General features: G+C 29.9%; 1 protein-coding gene across 3 annotated transcripts in view; it reads left to right on the forward strand.

Annotated features, from left to right (window-relative positions):
* Positions 1 to 25,838, forward strand: part of LOC148307705 (uncharacterized) — a 91,206-nt gene that overhangs the window by 14,294 nt on the left and 51,074 nt on the right. For 2 of the 3 annotated variants that reach the window (XM_088262948.1, XM_088262950.1), the window contains exon 2: positions 8,371 to 8,455. The exons of the other annotated variant lie outside the window; for it this stretch is intronic. The gene's annotated coding sequence lies outside the window, so the exon portion shown is untranslated. The remainder of the gene's footprint in view (positions 1 to 8,370; positions 8,456 to 25,838) is intronic. 3 annotated transcript variants of the gene reach the window in all.

Consider the following 25,838-nt stretch of genomic DNA (forward strand, 5'->3'; position numbering starts at 1 on the left):
TAGAATTGAATTAAAATGTAATATTTTTTGTTATACCAATATAAATTTATAACATATTATTTTTTGATAACATATAACTTTGAAGATGAAACATATTTTTTTTGACATCTCATCAAAGATGAAGAAGAATATGGAAGTCTGGGCATTTACGGGGCTGACGACCGTCATAGGCTGGTTTAAGTGATCACTCTACGCACAAAAATAAAAATAAAATTTTGTAAATAAATTTATAACGATTTTAAGCACATACTAAGCACATATTAGGACCCTCTTAAAAATAGGCCACAAAACCTACCCACAAGACCTACACCAAGAAGAAGAAGAAGAAGAAGAAGAAGAAGAAGAAGAAGACTAAGGACATTAATCGCATGACATCTGAAACCTATTTAAAAAAAATACAAATTTGATAAATTAATATTTAATAACGTGTATTTGTATGTACGTTATCATGATAATGTTCATTATAACACATTATACCTGTAGTATGCACTCATTGCAGCTCGGATAGCCATTCCTAGAAGTGGGATAAACCGGTATCTCATAGTGATTATAGTATATGTGATTACATGCACTGGCGGCTCTGACTTCTTCTATAGCACTGCACGTTGAATAGTGCCGCAGCATCGTCCGTGACAGAGATTGCTCTCGGCAAATTACACGGGACCTAGTTTAGTCGCATCTATTACTTACAAAACTGACAAACTTAGAATCACACTGCTCTCTGCGAACATTCTATATTTACATTATTTTTTGACATCACTTTAAGGATCGATTTTTTAAATTTACGCTCAAAGGAAATTTCCAAATTTCAATAAAAAACAAAAACTTCTTATCAATAAACCTTAAATCTAACCATGCTAATATTCAAGTAACGCTATGGTTACACGTAATAGCATACATTAGTTGTGATGGTGACGAACATCTTCGTTACCTCCGCATATCCGTTTGTATAGCAATTTTAATAATACACCACTATTATTTCCGTGGCATTCGAGCCCAGGTAATCGAACTGCCCCAAGAGCATCCGAACACTTGTACCCGCAATGCTACGCGTGTAGTGACCTTTACCTTGCATATTTATACCGTCGTTAAATCGATAACTCAGCTAAAATAATTATCACACACATTGTTCGGCCTTATAACGCGTTCGATACTAAGCTGAGGTCAAAAAACTGGCCGAGGTCATCTTGTATCACCAAAACGAAATTTCACTGCTCATATTTTTGCGATATCCAGGTTTGGAATACCGCACTCGATTCACACCTGGAATTTATGGAGATTTTTGACCTTTATAAAATAAAGCAATTTGGTTTTTAACCACTTTTTTATTAGTACATTTTTTCTCCAACCGGTTTCGACGAGAACATTGTCATCATCAGGGTTTAACAGGTACATGTTAAACCCTGATGATGACAAGGTTCTTGTCGAAACCCGTTGGAGAAAAAATGTAGCAATAAAAAAGTGGTTGAAAACAAAGTTGTTTTATTTTATGTATACTTTGTGGCACATTTTATAAAGCGTATAAAATGTGCCACAAAGTATCTGCGAAAATTTCAAGAAAAAAAATGTTGACCTTATCCTGCTTATAATGCCAATATTAAGGAGATATTTGTAAGCATAGAATGCATTTCACCGGAGACTATATTTTTATATATTTTTTTAATAAATAATTTTTAATAAAAAAGATAAACATTTGTGTTTTTATTATTTATTTTATTTTAAGTATTATTATATTTATTTTTTATTTTTTTTAAATTTTTTTATTATTCAATTTCATACTATTTCTGTGAGCCTAAGCGGCTCATTATTAAATATGGTATCAACTTGTGGAAGATTGGGTTCGAACCGAGAAACTCTGACTCAAGAGTCCACACTAACCACGGGACCACAACGCCGACACAACTTTTTACTTCTAAGTCTTTACCTTTCAATAACTCTTTTCTTTTCAAAACCCATAGAATTATTTAAAAGAAAAACTAATTTTTTCAATGCAAAAACAGTGTCTTAAGAAAAAAATAACAGAAAATTAATTTGCCACCTAATTTATTAATTGGGATTAGAAATCAGTAGTTCTCAGTTGTCATTTAGAAATTCATGGTACTTAGAATTACATAGCATTTAATAGAGTTCCCTTGTTTCAAATAAATAAGACCTGTACCTATGGGCCATTACAGCTCAGAATAGCCGATTTACGACCTTCCTAGCAAATAGTAATTTGTTTACATTTTTTTATGAACTTAATTAGTGCTTCAAAAAGTATTTAAATCAATATTAGACAAAAAAGTCCGCTTTATTTGTTTTAAGCGCTTCCATAATGGGCAAACCTAAAATCAATTGCTTTTCTAATGTTGTATATTACCTTAGATTAAAAAAAACGGACTGTATGAATTCAGAGTAGCCAATTAAAGACTAATCTAGCAAATAGTATTGTGCTCACATTTTTTTAAATGAACTTTCTTGATTGTTGTTTCAAATGGTATGCAGATATATATATATAAAAAAAAAACTAACCAACCATCACGCCGCTTCCCCGCAGGGGTAGGCAGAGAGAATAGAACGCCACACCACTCTGTCTTTGCAAACATTCTTCGCCTCTTCCACGTCCATGCATCTCCTCATACATACCCGCCGATTGTTACGACTCCTAACCTGACCACTTTCAAGTATTTGGCATACCTGATCGTGCCATGTTTTTCTCGGTCTTCCTCTGCTCTTTTTTCCACTTACATTCGCCTCATAAATTTGTTTTACCGTTCTTTCCTCACGCATTCGTTCTACATGTCCAAACCATCTCAACACACTTTTCTTAATTTTATCGATAATGCTTATCTCAGCTTTGCATTCCTTCCTTATTTCACTATTCGCACATCTATCATACATCGTTTTGTCGCACATTCTTCTGAGAGATCGCATTTCGACTGCATTCAGTCTATTTTCATCCTTCTTTTGCCAACTCCATGTTTCATATATTTTAATCGATCAAAAACGTCTCTGCTTTTCTTGTTGTAACCCTAGATTACTTAACTACCCTAAGGTTGACGTTGCTACTAAACATTCGTAAAAACTACGACATAGAAATAAAACAGTAATAAATAAGATACTCAAAAACTTTTATTCTTTTAGAAGTTATAGTAACATTCTTAGGATTTAAGAGATCACGTCATAAAAATATCAAGGTATATTAGGAAGGCATTTAAAGGTATAATAGTCAAGCAGGGGGGCGTAGAACGACGCGAACATCGTGTTTTCCAGGAATCGTCATTTTTTCGTCGTAATTTTTTTCATAAGGTTAAACTTTTCTTTAATGGACAAACGTAAAATCAATTGCCTTTTATTTACTAATGTATATTAACTTAGATTTTTAAAAAAATTTACCTTCGTGAATTGAATTGAAGTGATATACATTAGTGCACATTAAAGGGGTTAAGTGCATTTCTAAAGGCCCATTGGTCACCAGCTACAGAGTGTTATTGTAAAGGAAGCGGTCACTTGCACCATTAAGTTAAACATCCGGCTATTTGCATCATTATGGTCACCTTAAATTAATAAAGTACCTACTTAGCACTCTTTTGCCTCTATTGTATTAAAGCATCATATCAATAAGATAAACTAATCAAGTATACTTGTCCGTGAATTCGTGCGAAGCTGTGAAAAAATAAAGTGTAAAAAACAATAATATATGCCACGAGTTGTTGTGAAATGGAATAGAAAGAAAGAATAAATCACATAATTCTAGTATATTTGATTTCACAACGCTTGTCGGTATACAATATTTAAGCAGCTGCCAAGAAGCACGCTCTCTGCCATTATTAATTTTAAGTATTGCGTGTGTTGCGGCTAAGTTCAACAGATTATGCTGCCATTGCGATATAAACCTGTTTTTTATGTCTTTTACCTATGACATAGAAACATAGGCTGCGCTAGGGATAGGACGTGTTTCCACGCGCAATTTTTATTTTACTACGAATATTGGAATTTATCTTTCTTTAAGAACATATTTAAAATAAAAAATATAAAAAGGTACTTATATCTTTTTAACTAGCTACCTTTCAGTAACACTTTTCTTATCAAAACCATGTATTTATTTCGAAAAAACTTAACTTAAAAAAATTCTTCTACATAAAAACGGTATTTTAAGCAAAAATTCAATTACGTCAAATGTTACCTGGATTAAGAGAACATTATGTTGCGACTTATCGAATACTGGATCTTAAACCAGTATTACGAAAGATAATAATTATTAATACTTTTTAATATAAATGTCTTATTTCCTTAAATATATACAAATATTTTAAGCTACAATTCGGTGGTCGATGGCTGCCTATGTCCTATAAAGGGTTACAGGTATTAGAAATCACTTTCACTAATGTAATGTTTATTATGACAGGTTAGGAATGTGTCCCAATAACTACGACTGTTTGACAGTATATAACTTTGCTTTGGATGCGCTCAATTTATCTTTCATTTATACATGTTTTTCTTATAAAATTTTAATTATTCACATAGATAACGTTTCGCTAATTTAAGTGTTTTATTTACAATAATTAATTTAAAAATATATATATTGTGCCTTACAAAATTCCTTGGGTCAGAGCTTCCGAGAAACATATAAGTAAAGGTTAAAAAAAACAATTACAGTGAAACCTGTTAGATTGAACACCACTAGTGCACTGAAAAAAACGTTCAATGTAAGGAGGTGTTCAATTTAACAGGTAAATAAAAAATCATAGAAAAAAAATTTTTTATGCCAATACAAGTAATTTTTTTATTAAATTTAAACGAAAATATTTATTGTTTCTTTGAGAAAAAATTCATACTTTTTATCAATAACCAAAGGTGAAAGAATAAAAAAAAGTGGAATAAAAAAAAGGGGACAAAGAATTTACCAATATTTAGCTTATCTAAAATTATTTAATGTTCATTCTAACAGTGTGTAATTAAATGATAAATACTATTTTTAATGTTAATAAATAAATAACTTATATTTATTTTTGTAATAATATATATGTATAAAAGTATATTTATAAATATTTTTAAAATTATTTTATATTTATTTAAACAGCTAGACCCTCGGTAGGCTTTAAAAATATGGAACTGTATACATGTTTTTTTTTTATTTAAAAATGTTTTAAAAAAATGTGTTCATGATTTTGCAAAAAAATATATTTATTGCATAATATTACGGTTGAATATGTATTACAAGCAGTATGGATAAATCGATTCCACCTTCATAATATTTAATAGGTATGACAGTGGTATGTAAATTATGCAAAATATTTACAACCCGGACATATTGTACAGTACACATATCGCTCACTCCTTTCAACAACGTCATATATCAAAAATCGTCAATTTTTAGTTGTGCATGTTTTCGAAATGCCCGGAAAATGTACTATATCCCAGTAAAATATTAAGTTAAAAATTTTTAACTTAATATTTACCCGCTACAGGGCAGAAAGTTTTGTTTTTGCATTTTGAAGAAAAGGTATTGTTTAATTAAAAAGGCTTGATATTTATTTTTAATATATTTTATTATATTTTTAAACATATAAAACGGTCTCCTGAAAAATGAAGCTTTTTAATATATGACGTTGTTGAAAGGAGTGAGCGATATGTACATTAATCATAATTTCTATGACAATGCATTCTCCAAATATATTACTGTATGCATTTTACATATCATTATAAGAGTAGTATTTAGCTTGCTTCATGTTCTAATGTCACCAAGCAGGAACTCACGAAGTACCTACTTTGCTAAGCTTTAAAATAATATATATTTTGTTTACGCATAACTTTATAGGATTACTGTTTGCGTCAGCAATAATTTAACGCCTAGACTTTTTTATGAATGCATATATTTCGGAAACAAAGGATTATAAATTGTTTGTATTATGTTAACAAAATAAATATAATTTTAATTAATGTTTCACATAGTAAATACCACTATTTCTTAAAATCTACTGCGACACGTGTTTTCGACGAAAATGACATGACATTTTTTATGGTATAAAACAATAATATAATATATGGCATAACCTGACGTCAGTAAAACAATTCCTAAATATAGGTATACATGAATTAACCTTCCAACAGGCGCGTTCATAAAATTTATGACGAATGAACCTTATCGCTTTCTCCATCCTTACCACTTAATTGCAAGCATCCAGCTTCGAACTATTCGAGTGTCAGTGTCTCTCTAAACTACAGACGTACCTAGTGTGCTAAGAAGTTGTTGTTTTTCATTGAAATTTGGAAATTTCATATAAGCGTAAATTTAAAAAATCGCTCCTTAAGGTGTAAGTATATGGAAATAAACGTATAGTAAAATTTTTGATTTTTTATTTAGTTAAGAAGTGTTTTAACACGAAAACCTGTCAGTCCAACTGAAGAGAAGAGAAAACAATGGAAGAATTTTAATTGGAAAAAATAAATTTACACGATGGTGAAAGACAACGTACCGGATTTATGCAAAAAGCAAGGGGATTTTTAAGTACATTTATATTTTTTATAACATTACAGCAATTTTATAACATTTATATAAAGAAAACCCAATTAACATACAGAAAACTAGATGACAAAAAATTTTCAACGCACCCGCTGGAAGATTAATATAAATCAATTTGATGATATTATAATTGAAACATGATAGGGTGTACGTCTAATATTATAAAATAATCAATGGTCTATTCCACTAATAAAGGAACGTTTCACCCTTCCTTCGTTATAAAATGATAAATAGTAAATATTTTCAGAAATCGTTGTATTTTCGACGAAAATGATTGAAATGTGATATAGTCGTACCTGTAGTATTATAAATCCCAGTGCCGGTAGTGAAATAATAGGCACATGGCCAATTTGGTAACACAATGATACAACTCACTTTCCGTTACGAGACCTTTATGTATGTATCATGATGCATTGTTACGAGAATCACTACGCCTCTCGGATACAGCGTACTGCTACCGGCGACCAATTACGAATGGACATTGATATTAAAATTGAAATCGGCAGCGAATGTTGGAGCTGTCTGTTACAACCGTCAAAAAAGACTGTCAATGTGATTCCTTGATCGAAGCGTAATTGGATTTTTTTTTAAATTACTCTTTTCTTAACCTAATATAAGTCTTGAGCTACCCAAAGTAGCAACAGAACATATTAATAATAATAAAACCCTTATCCGCACCCCAATGGTGCATAGGGCACTGCTTCATATAAACGCAGTGTTATCTTGATCGTTTACACATGAAGGAAAGGTGATCAGCCCTCCGCTTCAGGTATCAGTCCAGGGTAATATTGAATAAATATTACAGTGAAAAAATCACTTATATTTATTTAACCCCCCCCCCCCTGGGAATCGAACCCGGGACCTCCAGAACGGTAGCCGAGCGTGCTGATTATTACACTACGGAGGCGGACAGAACATATTAGTTTGTTCAAATATATTTTTTCATAAAATAAAATAAAATTGTTTTCTTTTCATAAATATATCACACTACGTCAATTTATCAAGTTTATTTAGGTACCTACTAAATGTTTATTAACAACATTTTAAAGTGTATTCAGATCCTTGTTCCCCAATCTTTATTTTTTACATATCGCTCACTCCTTTCAACAACGTCATATATCAAAATTCGTAAAATTTTAGTCGTGCATGTTTTCGGAATGCCCAGAAAATGTACTATATCCCAGCAAAAAAAGGCATATTTTTAGCTTAATATTTACCCGCTACAGGGCAGAAAGTGTTGTTTTTGCATTTTGAAGAAAAGGTATTGTTTTATTATTTTTTGAAATATACTAAATATTTTTCAAATGTAGAAAAAACATTCATGTTTTACCTAAAAACATCTGTTGCACAGTAAGAAGTTCAATAAGTGGCTTGATATTTATTTTTAATACATTTTATTACACTCTTAAACTTTAAAAACGATCTCCTGAAAAATCTTTTTTTTTATATATATGACGTTGTTGAAAGGAGTGAGCGATATAAGTGCTAATTTGTGAACAAGGATTTGGACATGCCCAAAAAAGTTGTGGAATAAAATAGTCGGGTAAAATTATAAGTTGCATAAAAAAATTAAAATCATGTTTTCAGGCATCTCCCAGTGCGTGAAAATAACCCGGTTATAATCTTGCTTACATCTAAATTAAAGGGTGTCTGCTAAATAAAACCGTTCTCAAACCAATCGTCGATGGCTCTAGTGAACTCACACATAGGCGTCATGAGATTTATTATATATGTAGGAGTTTTAAAAAATTATGTAGTGTGGTTGTCAATCAGGGTGGAATGGATTCGATTTAAATTTGTTGCAGTCACGTAGAGTTATAGATCGGCTAGCGAATGACTCATCTCACAAATATATATTTTTTCAGGGTTTTTGCCGCGGCCGCGAATAAGGATTCGGCCAACGAACTAGGAAAAAAAACGTGCAACGCACTCTCTGAACCTGACCTTAAGGTAGATACTAAAGCGATATATGTAAAACTATTTTATTGTTGGTTTAAAGTATTATTTATTTTGAAACGCCGTACAGTATATGAATACCTTCTGTACTCTTCACAATGGCCTTACGTACATATTTATAATTTAATTTAAATGTATTATTTTTATAATATTGTGATAATAACGTACTTTATGTAAATATCTCTACTCATTGCCTTGTTGTTCAAGTGAGTCATGAAAAATGTGTTTTATTATAATACTTATGTACTTGTAACAATATTACGATGTTTGTACTGAATGATAAACCTTTTTTTTTTACTGGCATTATCCTTTTTTTCTTAAATGACATCGCCATCGTATTGTATGTATAAAATAGATAGAAGTATATCCTTTTCACAACATTGTTGGTGTGTCTAATTCCCGTTCACAAATATGGGTTTCTCCTAGTTGTTTTTACATTTAAAAACTAAAAATAACTCTTGAGCTGAGAGACCCAGATTTATGCACGGGGATTTTGACACATCAAAAATGTTGTGAATATTTTTTTATAGGCACCGTGGCGTAGTCGGGTAGACGCTCGACTGCGAAACTGGTGTCGCGGGTTCGATTCCTGCCAATTACAAAATAAATTCAAATTCAAATTTAATTGCAATTGGTCTGGGTGTTTGTCATGTATTTTTCACATTTACCTCTATCTACCTGCAGACAAGCCTCCAAATAGAGGCTTTGCTGGCAATTCCTATTTATAAAATTTTAAAAAATCTGGTTAAATTAAAATCAGCATAAAAATTTAAAATCAGGTTTTCAGGCGTCTTCCAGTATGTAAAAAATCCGATTAGGATGTTTCATTCATCTAAATAAAGGGGTATCTGCTAAATAAGAAAAAAATCCTTAAACCAACGTCGCCAAAGGTGAATGCTTCACAAAGCAAACCTGGATTTTCTCTAATTATTTATTATATCTGTTTCAAATTTTCGTTTACTTGTCGTTTTATTATACCGTTTAAAATTGGTTGATAACTTCTGACTTCTCCAATAACCTGATGTTAACCTATTGCCATACCAAATTTGAACTGTTTGATCACAGGGAATCTTTATACGGAGAGATCGGGGTCACTCGAGCCTGAATATCGAAAATTCATCAAACCCCACCTGACGGTTGGCTGGTAACAATTTACATAACGTAATGCGTGGTTCGCGGTTAAACGCGATAGGAATGCAGCCGTTTGGTCACAGTTAACGCCGACTGGGAGATTAGGGCTTGCTTACTAAGTACTGTCAACTGACAGCTTTCGTTTAAGTGGTATCCAGTCCTTTTTACCTTGTCACGAATGACCCACATCGAATTAGGAGTGGGTATTTAGTAAAGTAAAACTTGTACTTCGATTTTCAATGACCGAATTACAAGACCATTATGGAGTAAAATTTCATAAAAATATTAGTACAGAATATATTATTTGAAAAAAAAAATACTGAAAAGAAAGACTGAAGAAAACTTGGCACGATCAAGTATTTCAAATACTTTTAAGTGGTCAGGTCAGGGGTCGGAATAAATACGAATAGTCGGTATGGATGAGGAGATGCATGAATGTAAAAGAGGCGATGAATATTTGCAGAATCATTAAAACAGAGTAGTGTAGCGGGCCATTCTCAGCCTACCCCTGCGGGAAGCGGTGTGATGTTAGTTAGTTACTTTTTTTAAAGGAATATCCAGCAATTATTTAGTTAATAGTAATGAATGTAAGTTGTGAATTTTAGCGAAAAAAAATTAAAAATTACGAATTTAAACGAAGTTCAAAATTATTTGCAATTCCTGGTTATAAAATATGGTTAGAATTTGAAAATAATCCGCGGTGCTAAGTAAAAGCTATCTCAATCCAACATAGATGGCTGTTGTGAACTCATATGTACTGTGTCACGAGATTAATCAATATATCTAGGAGTTAAAAAAATTGAGTAGTGCTGTTGTCAATCATGGGTAAAAGGGTGAATGTTGCACGTGTGTTAAGGGATCACTTAACCAGCCTATTAATATCCGGTGATCAAATTAATACCCAGATTTCCATATTTATGCTGAGATGTCAAAATGTAAATACATATGAAGAAAAAAAACAGACAAATGAAATAACTAATTTTTTTTTTTTACAAAAATGTTAATAATATTAGTATAAAACCACTCACCGAGATTTTTAATTTTTGACATTAAAATCTCGGTGAGTAGTTTTATACTAATATTATTAAAATTTTTGTAAAAAAATAAAAATAAAATTACTTACCACAATGTAAATGACTTTAAATATTAATAATATTGAGAAATTACTACTAGTTTTTTCTTACTAAGAAAATTAAGAGAAAATGGGACAATGAAATACATACAAAAAAAAGCTAACTAACAAAACTAATGGGCAAAAGAATAACAGTATGGATTTTAATGAAAAAAATAACTGTATGGATTTTAGTGAAAAAAGTGAACGTAAAATATATCATAAATTAAAAAAGTAGAGCAAGTAGCTATGTATTACCATAAAGCATTAAATAATTAAAATATAGAAACACGAGACGATTTCTTTTACTCCATCAACGTTCAAAATGTGTAGCGTCTTCCATATAAATAAACATTTGGTCTCAATATTTTCGAAAGATAAATTATTCGAAATCATTGACCAGATGATGTCTTGAGAATTTGAGGCACACTTTTTCCTAATATCATACCACACAATTATTATAATTAAAACAGAAATTACTTTCACAATAAGTAGTCTAAGTATGTAGAGTGTAATGACATGTTTACTAACAGTAATAATACGCCTCCGTAGTGTAATGGTCAGCACGCTCGGCTACCGTTCTGGAGGTCCCGGGTTCGATTCCCAAGGGGGGTAAAATAAATATAAGTGATTTTTTCACTGTCATATTTATTCAATACTACCCTGGACTGGTACCTGAAGCGGAGGGCTGATCACCTTTCCTTCATGTGTAAACCATCAAGATGACACTGCGTTTATATGACGCAGTGCCCTATGCACCATTGGGTTGCGGATAAGGGTTTTATTATTATTATTAATAATACGTACGTTCATATGTATTACATGTAATATTTTAGCACATTAAAAAAAATGTTACTTGTTGTGCACGACCATGCGTTTCTGTGGCTCAGTTTGGTTAGATGGAAATTAAAGAAAATAGAAAGGATACATTACTAATACGTGTAATTTCACAATGAACAACTCGTGAACCAACGAAAATAACAGAAATCCATGAAAGAACACTGGAATCGAAAACATTGAAAGTGACAGCAGCTGTCAAGAAGCACGTTGTCCGTCGTGAACGTAGTTTAATGTGTGTTGCTGTTACGTTTAACACATGGCAACGGTATACTTCCTATTTTTACTAAATAAACAAAATATATTTTTTGTATCACAGTTAAAAATACCTGCCATATAAAAATAAGCGCGTATTCAAATGCAACGTTGTGTCAAAATTTCAAAGCAATTAGTAAAAACATAAAAATAAGGAGTTCACGCATCTGTAGAAGCTAGGTTGTAACAGGCATTAATAATAAGTTAGAAGAAAGGCAATTGAGGTTAGAGTAGAGACGTAGAGAACCTAAAAATATTGTGAACCAGGCAATCGCCATAGATCTTCCTCGAAAGACATCTAGAGGAAGACCAAAAAAATCATGGATACAGTATCCAGAAAAGACAACATGATTCGAAGGCATGGTCTAGGTGACGTTGTCCACGATAGAAGGACCTACAACCTGAGGACGAGGAGAGCTGACCCCCCAACAGTCTACAAAGACGATAGGTTGGAATGAAGCCAGGAAGAAAACGATGTCATCTTTAGGAAAAGGTGTTACATACACTTTAAAAATATATTATTTCGAAAGTGGTCTTTGCTGTTGCATTTCCATGCAGCTCACTGAAAACATGCTCTATTTTTTTTAAAGGGAGTTTTTAATATATTTTTTTTTAGTTTTTTATGTTTCATCATCAAAGTTTTAACCCTGTACTCAGATGGTCAGCTGGAGTGTCCCTTAGAGACAAAATAAAGAGTTCACGCTTTCGTGGAAGCCTGGGCGTAACACACATTGATAGGAAGGTAGAAGAAAGACAATTGAGATGGTATGGGCATATAGGAGAAGAGAACCCACACATGTAGTTTACAAGGCGATAGAAATGGACTTCCTCGAAAGTTATCTAGAGGAAGACCAAGAAATTCATGGATGAAGCAGAAAGATAATAAGATTCTAAGGCATGGCCTAGGTGACGTTATACAGGACAGAAGGACCTACAACCTGAGGACAAGAAGAATTGACCCCAGCAGTCTACAAGGACAATAAGCTGGCATGTAGCCAGGAAGAAGAAAGTTTTAACCCTGTACTGATTCATGGATTTTTGTACGAAATGAAATAGAAAATAACAACAATTAAGAAGTATCGTAGTACATAGCTTGGGATATTGTGCGTAAAATGAGATAAGTATGTTAGTCTATTAATAAATATTAGTATTGATACTTATTAGGGCCGATGAGTTGCATATGTGGACTTTATACTCGTGGCACTGATACACATGTCGCTTTTTGACTAGTAGATAATTCATGAATAAACATTACATCAATCAAGGTTGGTCACAACGCCAGTACTTATTTATAAATAAATTATCGAAAGTACTCATCGCTCAAAGATATGGGGTTTACTATAATGAGCAAGAAATTAAATACACATGTCGCTCACTCCTTTCAAGACCGTCATAAATCAAAAATCGTCAATTTTCAGTTGTGCATGTTTTCGGAATGTCCAGAAAATGCACTATATCCCAGCAAAAGAGGCATATTTTTAACTTAATATTTACCCGCTACAGGTCAGAAAGTGTTATTTTTGCATTTTGAAGAAAAGGTATTTTAATGTTTTTTTTTAAATACTAAATATTTTTCAAATGGGGAAAAAACCTTCAAGTTAAACCTAAAAAGATCTGTTGCACAGTAAAAAGTTCAATAAGTGGCTTGATATTTATTTTTAATACATTGTATTAAAACCGTTCTCCTGAAAAATCAAGTTTTTTGATTTATGACGTTCTTGAAAGGAGTGAGCGATGTGTTATATCTATCAATATAATAAAGCGGATATTCGCAACCACCGAAGACGTCAAATGTCTGTTCATGCCCGATTTTTTTTTTGAATGAATATTTTGGATAAATTTTGTTTTCTAAGAATTCTTATACTTATATAAATTTTTTTACTCCTCACCTTTCAACAACTCTTCTTTTCAAAACCTTATAATTATTTTGAAGAAAAGTTTATTTTTTTCAATGCAGAAACGGTGTTTTAAGGAAAAATCAGTTACATAAAATGGTACCTGGATTTAGAGAAAATTAAGTTGCGACTTAACAAATTCTGGGCCTTAAGAAGTCAAGATTGAATGTTTGGGTCATATGGAACGAATTAGTGAGGAAAAAAATAATAAATACATATATGAGGCGGATATAGTTGAATATAGAAGCGGAGAATGACTGAGGAAAACTTGGCATGATCAGGAGTTATGGTAAAAAATTATGAAAGTAGACTGAATGTAAGGAAAATGCGATCACTCGGCCGAATGTACGGCAAAGCGATCTATGGTAGGTATTCGAATTTCGGAATAAAGATTTTAAAGTTGCGTTGAAAAAAAGGTGTGTCGAGATGGTTTGGAAGTGTAGAACAAAAGGGTGAAGAAAAAAAAGAAAAAAATATATAGAAGCAAATGACGTGTGGCTTCTCGCGCAGCCGGTCGCTAAGTGAATTTTATGTTTGTGAGTAAGCCTTACTAAAAAAAGGCAGATTCGTGTAGATTGAATTGTGTCACATTTCCACAAAGGAGCGTGATCACTACGCATTGTTGTTGGGTTTTTTTAATTTTCGTGGAATCAGAGCATAAACGAGTATGTTATAATTATATGTAAGTACTTTTAAATCTTGAAACAAACCATGTTATCATTATGTTTAAACTGGGTAACCTATATTATTGATTGGATTATCTGTAAAATTTCCGATCTTTGATCTTTTGATGCTGCGGCGCTAATCGCTAATTAGATGAATGAATATCATTATTTACACATCAATAATTTAGTTAATTCTAAAATACATACTTAAATATAATAAGGATAAAATAAGACTGTCATTTAAATAAAACAGTCGCACAATTGTATTATGTATAAGGGTTTGAAAATATATGATAAGATGCCTGAATGTATGAAGAATGAAAAGAGTCTGAAAGAATTTTAAAATAAGTATTTTGTATACAGTAAGAAGATGTAAATATATGTGTTAATTATGTAAATGAAGTGTAAAAATAGTTGAATTAAATGTAATATAAGGTAACTAAAGAAATAAAAATAAATAAGTAGTTACCTAACTCAAGGAAGAATAATAAAATAATAATAATTATATACCTACAGCAAATCATCTTAACAAGACCTTAATTGAAATTATTAGACTTTTAAGGCTCGGTAATCAATAGCCTGGAACATAATTTTATTTAAACCCAGGTAATATTTGAGGTAATTGTTTTTTGTTGTTGCTTAAAACACATTTTTAGCATTGAAAAAATAAGTTTTTCATCGAAATAAATATATATATATATATATATATATATATATATATATATATATATATATATATATATATATATATATATATATATATATATATATATATATATATATATATATATATATATATATATATATATATATATATATATATATATATATATATATATATATATATATATATATATATATATATATATATATATATATATATATATATATATATATATATATATATATATATATATATATATATATATATATATATATATATATATATATATATATATATATATATATATATATATATATATATATATATATATATATATATATATATATATATATATATATATATATATATATATATATATATATATATATATATATATATATATATATATATATATATATATATATATATATATATATATATATATATATATATATATATATATATATATATATATATATATATATATATATATATATATATATATATATATATATATATATATATATATATATATATATATATATATATATATATATATATATATATATATATATATATATATATATATATATATATATATATATATATATATATATATATATATATATATATATATATATATATATATATATATATATATATATATATATATATATATATATATATATATATATATATATATATATATATATATATATATATATATATATATATATATATATATATATATATATATATATATATATATATATATATATATATATATATATATATATATATATATATATATATATATATATATATATATATATATATATATATATATATATATATATATATATATATATATATATATATATATATATATATATATATATATATATATATATATATATATATATATATATATATATATATATATATATATATATATATATATATATATATATATATATATATATATATATATATATATATATATATATATATATATATATATATATATATATATATATATATATATATATATATATATATATATATATATATATATATATATATATATATATATATATATATATATATATGCCTTTGAAAAGAAAAGAGTAAAAAAATATTTATTTGCCAAATTACGACATATATTCTAAAAAAATGTGCGTGGAAAACATGTGTGGTTTCTCGCGCCTCAAGCAGCGTACTGACTTTTTTTATATTTGAGATTACACCCTTAAGTAATGCGACATCTTATATCTCAACCCTTAGCACTCTTATGTCGAGTGTGGCTCAACATTTTTGTATTACGTCAACTCCGATGTTGACTCTGGCTCGACTTCTATTTTTATAATAATATATATTTCCCTAATAATATATGTAAATGAAATTTAAAAAAAAAAAAAAAAAAACGCACTCTACAATGTTCCAATACAGAACTAATTTAACACGATTTTTATAAAATTTATTGTGGATGTTAATCAATTAAGTAATTAATTTTCAAAATAAAATTATGTCTAAGAAATTAAGGAGTGCTAAGGGTTATTTCATACTGATTACGCAGAAGATAGACTTGGCTTTTGCTCTACGTGAGACCTTACACGCCTCCAATTCTAAGTTAGTACACTGATAGTGTAGTATTGTGTACCCTACAACACTGTGGGATGCTCGCTTACTGACCGATTCGCTTAACGGTCTAGTTATATGAGCGAAACTCGGTCGTTAAGGACGCTATATATATATACATCAACATATATCCTTTCCAACCCTCATAGGGTGACTATGGTAAAAAATATAAATATAAAGTAAATCTAGGAAAAATATAAAATAGTAAGAAATAATGTAATACAACTTTTAACACCAATTTGATACCTATTTTAAATAATGAGCCGCTTAGGATCAAAGAAATAGTATGAAATTGAAATATTTGTGAAAATAATGAAAATACAAATATTTCTCTATTTTAAAAAAATATAAATAAATAAGAAAATATAATAATAAAAACATGTATGAAACATATCGCTGGTTTAATGCCAAAGGGCCTCAATGCAAAAAAAAATAAACTCATTATTTTAAAAATGGTTTCTAAATCGTCAACATTTTTATGTTCGAAAAAGACACCATGATTCTAGCGTTAGAAATGTCTATTTCATTCAGGATCATGGGTGTCTTTTTCGTATATGAAAATAAATAAATTTTTAAAAACATTTTTTTGGAATTTAACGGGTGAAATGTAGTGAAAATGAAACGTACTAAAAATAATGCAGTGTGAAAAGTAAGAAAATGTCCAAATGTGAAACAAAGCATAAAACATACTTAAGTATGCAGTAAATGTAGCGAAAATCAGACATGATCACTGTATTTTTTGAGAGTTATAAACGTACTGACAGGTTCACATTGTGAGCTCTTTGCCGAGAGATTAGCCCAATCGAAAGGCGTCATTTCACTCACATATTATTTACATACCTGCATATCACACAAATGATATGTTAAAATGTTAGTTTTGGAAAGGTTATGTGTGTAATTTGTTCTTTGCCAACATTACTTATACATGCTAGAAAACATGTTAAATTAGCTATGGTAACTGACGGATAGAAGAGATTTGAGATCTTAATCAGTTGTTACTTCGAAGTATCACGATTAGTGACGTACTCAGCATCCAACCCGGCGATTAGACTTGACCATCAATATTCAATGCCGAACAATTTTCTGTATTATTTATTGCAATAATATAATAACCGCCACTTAATGGCCCGTTAACACTTTTACTCGACTTATTTCGAGCGGTATTTTTAATTGAATAAGAATTACAAATCAAAATTGATTCAAATGTAACCTACTTCCTTGAAAAGTAAAACTTTTTGCTTTCTACACAAGTCTAATATCGGTAGAAATTTTACATTAAATTTAACACGGTTTATATATTGGGAATGTTTAGTATCGCTCGCCACATGTCTGCGTATGTGTAGCAGATGTTATAATTACTATTTATTTGGATTATTGAACACCAAAATCTGGCCATTTGTGGTCAGTTACGGTTTCATTTTCAATCGCTGCAGTCGCTTCCGATTTTCACGCAAACATTCAAAGTTTTAATTTTTTTAACGAAAGTGTCTCGAAGTTAGTTTGCTTCCTCTTCAATGACATTGGCGAAACATACACAATATATTTCTACCAATATATCTACTCAGTTGTCCACCTTCCCCAATACCATCAAAGGTCTTTATTTTTATTTTTCCTAGCGATTTTGCAATGACTTTATTTAAATTTCATACCAATTTTTCCAATGTTTTGTTTCCATAATTTTCATATCTTTTTACGAAAGATGTCTTGAAGTTCTTCAATGATATTGGAAAAATCTAAATTTCTAACCAAAAAATTAACTATTTATTTCTACCAATATATGTACTCAGTTACCCCCCATCAACACCATTTAAGTTTTAAAAAAAAATCTAGTGATCTTTCAATAACTTTAGTTAAATTTTGCACCCTATTTTTCCAATATTTTATTTTCATAATTTTGTGTTTTTTCTTTATTTATTTCCATTACACTATTTCGTGTATAATATATTTCTCTGTAATTAACTTACACTTTCACATTTTCACTACATTCCTTCAAATAATACACTTCATTTACACTATCGCTTATTTTGTACACACTATCATCCTTTACTTGAGTTAAATTTTGTACCTTATTTTTCTAATATTTTAGTTTTATATTTTTTCTGTTTTTTTTTTTTAAATTTATTTTACACTATTTTGTGGATGACATATTTCTCTATGTTATTTACTAACACTTTCACATTTACACCACATTCCTTCAAATAATACACTTCATTTAAACTATTACTTACTTTGTACACATCTTTGTACTTTTCTGTGTAATTACTGAATATAATAAGTAATTACTGAAGTATACATTTATATTTTATACTATGTTGAATACAGTACATTTTTTTTTCATTTTTATTTGTTTCGCTTTATGTTTTCAAATTCTTTTATTTTGTTTATGTAATATGTATTCACATTAGTTTGTTCACAATTTTAATTTACACTAAAATCTTTAGATAATTTTTTTTTGTAATTTTTATACACCTTTTTCTAACGTATATTACCATTTCCCGAAGACAACAGTTATATACATATGTATATTGTAACACTATTTCACGTTAACTATTTTCATTTACATAATTTAATACCATTTTTTACAAGATCTTTTTCTTGCAACTTAATATTACTTTTAAATATCAGAGAACTTAGTTTCACCGTTTAAATGTGTTTTTTTTCTTCGATTTTTGTCGCAATATTTCATTTGCGGTTTACAAATTGCAAGGACTATTAAAATATAAATATTAGCCATTGTCCCCACTCTCACATTGTTTAGTTTTGAATTGTGTACACATCTTATTATTTCCTTTCACTATGTTCAGACAAGACGGATGACAGAGCAAACATAGAAAACCTTTGTTCGGGCTAATATGAACATTTAGTATTTTATGTACATGTTGTATAACACACAGTGTCTTTCTATTTGGCATACATTCAATTGTTTGAGATAATATGTGAAGAGTACAGCTAAATAATTGGTGTAAAACGTATCGTCAACTGAATTCAGAACTAACCTAACTGCGTTTAAGAAAAATTTACAAGGCATTTGAGGTCTTCAAGCATGTCGTAGTTTTTTTAAATATTTTTTTATTGTTTAATATTCACTTTTACTTTAAACGTCTCCATAGTGTAGTAGTTATCGCGTTTGGCTACCATTCTGGAAATCCCGGGTTCGATTCCCAAGGGAATATAAATATATTTTTTGGCCTAGTACCTGAAGCGTAAGATTGATCACATTGCCTTCACATAATTTACTTAAAAAAATGATTTGTTAAGCCTTTACTTTTAGAGGTTTCTCTACAGGTAGGGTAGTAAGATTAGAAAGATTAATGTAAAAAATACATCACAAATACCTAGACGAATTGAAAATACATCTTTATTGAATTTATTTTGAAAATTTTCGGAAATGTAACCCACGACGTCAGCTTCATAGTCGGGCGTTTACCCAACTACTCTACGTCGCCTGTCTTATCAATTTTACATTGCATCAATTTGCTGTAGTGCTCTATGCACCAGTGAGTTGGAAATAATATAAAAAAAGAATGTTAGAAAGCTATTTATTTAATCAAGATCATTATACCTAGAAGTTTCAAGAATTTGTGTAGAGTGGTTGTCAATCATGGATAGAATTGGTGAATGTTACGCGTGTGTAAAGTGATCACATAACCAAGTCTATGACGGTCGTAAGCCCTGTAAATAAATGCCCAGACTTCCATATTCTTGATGATCAATGTTGAAATGTCAAAAAATAATGCAAAAAATAACTACTAATGGGAGATAATCCAGATTTGGGAACAAGTATTTGGACTCACTCAAAATGTTGTATTTTACATACAATAAAAGATGACTGGTGCTGTTTCTACATCATTGAAACGATAAAATCACGAGTATCGCGCTCCAATATGAAGGATTACAAATTACAAGTTTCAAAGTATTTCAATATGTACTTCACCTAGGTACAAAGCGGAATTGTATCTCACATCGCCTTGAATAAAATGATAATCGTTTAAATACCACTAGTCGATTTGTTCAAATTCTCCTAATCCATAACCGATAGTTAATGCATCACGATTCCCACAGTAAAATGCTGGATCACAGTTAATCTACGATTATCTGATAATTTTACATGAGCAAATTTGCTAAAAGTCAAGGCTATTTGATAGTAAATCAGCTAAATATAAACAAATGAGAGACACCTCAATAAAAAGATAATAGTATTTGAGTACAGCAAAAAAATGTTTGATGTGATTGAAAGACCTGTATATGAAAGGGAAACATTCCATTGGTTGCAACAGTATAACAAATATTCCAAAGTATCTATTGTAATTTGATTTGTTTGCATTTTAACCGGTGGACGCAAAATAACTAACGATTTTAGCGTGTATATATTTTCATCGGATCACTCACTATCGCTCACTCCTTTCAACAACGTCATATATCAAAAATCGTAATTTTTCTGTTGTGCATTTTTTTGTAATGCCCAGAAAATGCACTATATCCCAGCAAAAGCGGCATATTTTTAACTTAATATTTACCCGCTATAGGACAGAAAATGTTGTTTTTGCATTTTGAGGAAAAGGTATTGTTTAATTATTTTTTAAAATATAATAAAATAATAATAATAAATCCCTTACCGCACCCCAATGGTGCATAGGGCACTGCTTCATATAAACGCAGTGTTATCTCGATCGATTACACATGGAGGAAAGATGATCAGCCCTCCACTTCAGGTACCAGTCCAGTGTAATATTGAATAAATATTAGAGTGAAAAAATCACTTATATTTATTAAACCCCCCTGGGAATCGAACCCGGGACCTCCAGAACGGTAGGCGAGCATGCTGACCATTACACTACGGAGGCGGACAAAATTAAAAATTTACTATATATTTTTCACATGGAGAAAAAACATTCAGGTTTTACCTAAAAAGATCTGTTGCACAGTAAAAAAGTTCAATAAGTGGCTTGATATTTATTTTTAATACATTTTATTATATTTTTAAACTTTCAAAACGATATCCTGAGAAATCAAGTTTTTGATATATGATGTTGTTGAAAGGAGTGAGCGATATGTCAACATAATAACTAATAGTGAAACAAACTCATGAGGCGAATGTAGTAGGAAATAAAAGCAGAGGAATACAGCGAAAACTTGGCATTATTAGGTATTTTAAATACTTGAAAGTGGTCAGGTCAGGAATATGATGAATATCGGCGGGTATGTGTGAGGAGATGCATTAATGTAGAAGAGGTGAAGATTGTTTGCAAAGACAGACTGGTGTGGGGTACTATTCTCTTAGCCTACCCCTGCGGAGAAGCGGCGTAATGGTTAGCTAGTAAGTTATTATTTAAAAAAAAATCAATTATTTACTTTTATAATTATACCTACGTATTATTTAACTTAACTAACTAACCAATTATTCCTTTCACTGCTTACACTAGGGAACTTCTAGAAACTTGGTGATGGTTTTCCATATTTGTATTTGCTTTACACGAGAGGTCAATCAGGAAGCCTAGATGCTTCTCAATCAGATCCGGGAACGCGGTTAGGAGCTTTCACTATGTAATTATATTTATTGTGGTGTAACATGTAACATAGCTTGTAAAGTGATCGCTGTAAACAGCCGGTGACAGGTCGTGTGGCATATAAATATTCAGACTTCCATATTCCTTTCTTATCTTAACAAACTCCTTCGTCTGAGTTTAGTTGTACTATAATCATATGATACAGTTCCTGTTCTAAAAACGACCTCTGCAAAACCTGCGGTTATTTGGTTACTGTGAAGCTAAAGCTAGCTGTTTGGACATCCATACTAACGGTGTAATGACCGCCTGCCCACACAGAGTGTCCAACTACAAATACATATTATTCATTGAATATCTTCCGCAGGCTCCCATTAATGGCCCCCATCTTTACAAGATGACCAAATCGATACATCTTTTATAGAGATTAGATTCTTCAACATTATAATGCTATGTCTTGGTCTTATAAAAATGACTGCCATTTCTTCAACATTCATGTTTTAGTAGTTTCAACACTAGTTTAAAATGCATCGATAAATTATTTTACGAAATTTTCAAAGACAATTATAGAAAAAATTAAAAGAATCTACCTGCCCCCATTCTACTATTTCATAAATTGTTTATAGTCTTAAATGTCACGAAAAATATTACATACGAGTAGTAAGATAATGACATGCATATATCGTATAAAATACATTTTCACTCTAATTTTTGTTTGTATGATTTAATACTGATTTAATATGAGAGTGGATTTACAAAGAGTAAATCCACTCTCAAGTAGATATACATAGGCTATAAACTTTAGTTGGAGCCTAAGTAGGGCCATAATAAGCGGTGTTGCATAAGCTGTAGCTAGATTAGATCAGAGTAATTTGTACGTTACATTTTCCAAAATGAAAAAAAAATGCGATGTAAAAAGTGACATAATGATATTACGTGATTCTTTACTACAGTTTTTTTCGCATTTAAATAAATCGTTTACCAAAATTTACCAATTCACCCACATCGCACTTGTAACTATTTGATATTGGTCAATGGTGACATTCACCAAGTGATGTAATTAAGTCAAAAACGGAAGCGTTTACTATTTTGAACTATTTTTCGGACATCACATAAACGCTAAGATTTACCGGTAAAACCAATCATTTACCAATTAGAACATTTGGTTTCCGTAATACTTTGCACTTTTGCATTTTATTTTATTTGATTATTTTTATCATTTAATATGGTAACAAAAGTTTTTCTTCGTATGTGATACGCGCGGTTTTTCTTCACCATTCCGCGCTAACCCGTATGACCTACGCGCACGAGAAAATATATCTGTTCAAAAATATTCAATGCGTATACACTGACAAATTTTTGTCAGGTATCACAAACGATGTGATTATTTTTGCTTGTTTATAAAAAAATATGCCTGAAAATAACCCGAAGGTAGGGTGGTTAATAAATTTTCTAGACATTTCTACTTTCACAATATTAAAATTAATAACGCAGTTCTCTCCAATAGAGAGACTGAGCTCTTGTGCTTGGAGATGGACTATCACTTATTTCAATTTTATTTTTATTTTTTCGAGAATTGTACAGCTTTACATTAAAAAAAGTATAAAATAAACAATAGTTACATTAACAATAATAAACATTACATTAAATTAGCAAAAATAGTTACATTTATAAAAATAAAGCCAATTAAGCAATTCTATATTTAGGTTTTAATAACTATTAAAAACATTTAAAATAAAAAAATATATATATATATATAAATAAAAAATTATAAACATATATATATATATATATATATATATATATACAATATATATATATATATATATATATATATATATATATATATATATATATATATATATATATATATATATATATATATATATATTTCGTTCAGTGGCTCGATAGATATCGAGTATGATTTATTCAGCATCCAATTTGCAATGGATAGCCAGGCGAAGGCCTCTCTTGTTCGTCTTATGTCGTAGAACCGGAAGCACAATGAATTCAGCTTCTATTATAATACACCATGCCTCACCGCAACGCAAATTGACCTGTGGCAAATCGATATACGTATCGACATAAACAAAAAAGTCTATGGGTAATAATAGGTAGTAAGTAGTAATATAACATTGTGTTAAGCTTAAACTCGCATTAATAAAACTCAGTTGGCTTCCGGCAATGCATGGAGCTGGACGTCTGGTCACGCCTAATTTTTTTAGAATACGTATTGGTTTTTATTTTTTATTTTTTAGAATATGTATTGAAAAAATATAAGTATTGAAATTATTTTATTCACATGTTTAGGTGTGTCCAAATCGAATTCACAAATCTGGGTTTCTCTATTTAGGAGCTATTTTACTTTTTGACATCTGAGAATAGATGAAGAAGAAATTCTTCCTCATCTATGTTGAGATGTCAAAATGTAAAAATAACTGCTGAGTGGAGAAGCACAGATATGTGAACAAGGATTTGGACATACTCAAAAATATTGTGATAAATATATTAACAGCTAGAAATATGTAATACGCAACAAAATTTGTTCAACCTTTGCCTTTCTTAGCTCTAAGTGATGAGAGTCCTAAAACCGAATCAAGTAACGACTTCTTTTAAAGATACCGTTATTTAATTCGGGGTTTTATGCGATCACCATGCCTATCCTAATCATATTCTTCTCGAATTGTGAATAATCTGAATAGCCTAAAATCTTTCTAGAGATTCGTCACCATATTTATAATAATCGGGCATTCGTCACTAATCTTTAAAAGTTACGTAGATGATTCGTAAAATCGGTCACGCCATCAAAAATCACTTTAACTATGGCATGACGTTCTTACTTCTAAAATTACGAATGACTTAATATTTTTATATTTACTAAAAAATATGAACGTAACGATCGTTCAGTTCAGTAGTATGGGTAGGACTGGAGCTTTCTGTTTTAAGGGGAACTCTCAGACTTCAAATTCAGAACGCGACCGACCGCGCTAGAGGTCATCATGCTTCCGCACGCAATTTAAAAAAATGAATTTGAATGAATGATTTTTTTTAGAATCTACGAGTATATATCCCTCACTCCTTTCAACAACATCATAAATTAAAGAAAAACTTGATTTTTCAGGAGATCGTTTTTAAAGTTTAAAAATATAATCAAATGTATTAAAAATAAATATCAAGCCACTTATTGAACTTTTTACTGTGCAACAGGTAAAACCTGAATGTTTTTTCTGCATTTGAAAAATATTAAGTATGTTTAAAAAAATAATTAAACAACACCTTTTCTTCAAAATGCAAAAACAAAAATTTCTGCCCTGTAGCGGGTAAATATTAAGTTTAAATTATGCCATGTTTGCTGGGATACAGTACATTTTCTGGGCATTCCGAAAACATGCACAGCTGAAAATTGACGATTTTTGATGTATGACGTTGTTGAAAGGAGTGAGCGATATGGAAAAATATTTTTATATAATTTTTATACTTCTTATCTTTCAATAACTCCTTTCTTTTCAAAACCATGTATTTATTTTAAAGAATAATTTATTTTTTCAATGCAAAAAATGGTGTTTTTTTAAAAAAAATACCTGGATTTACAAAAAAAATCAGTTGCCACATAACCTATTCTGGGCCTTAATTACACACATAACTGCATACTCATATTTCACTTTTTAGAGTTGTCT

This window comes from Brachycentrus maculatus, unplaced genomic scaffold, assembly GCF_059751285.1.
Source record: "Brachycentrus maculatus isolate JH-2025_06_01 unplaced genomic scaffold, ASM5975128v1 h1tg000194l, whole genome shotgun sequence".
Classification (NCBI taxonomy): Eukaryota; Metazoa; Arthropoda; class Insecta; order Trichoptera; family Brachycentridae; genus Brachycentrus; species Brachycentrus maculatus.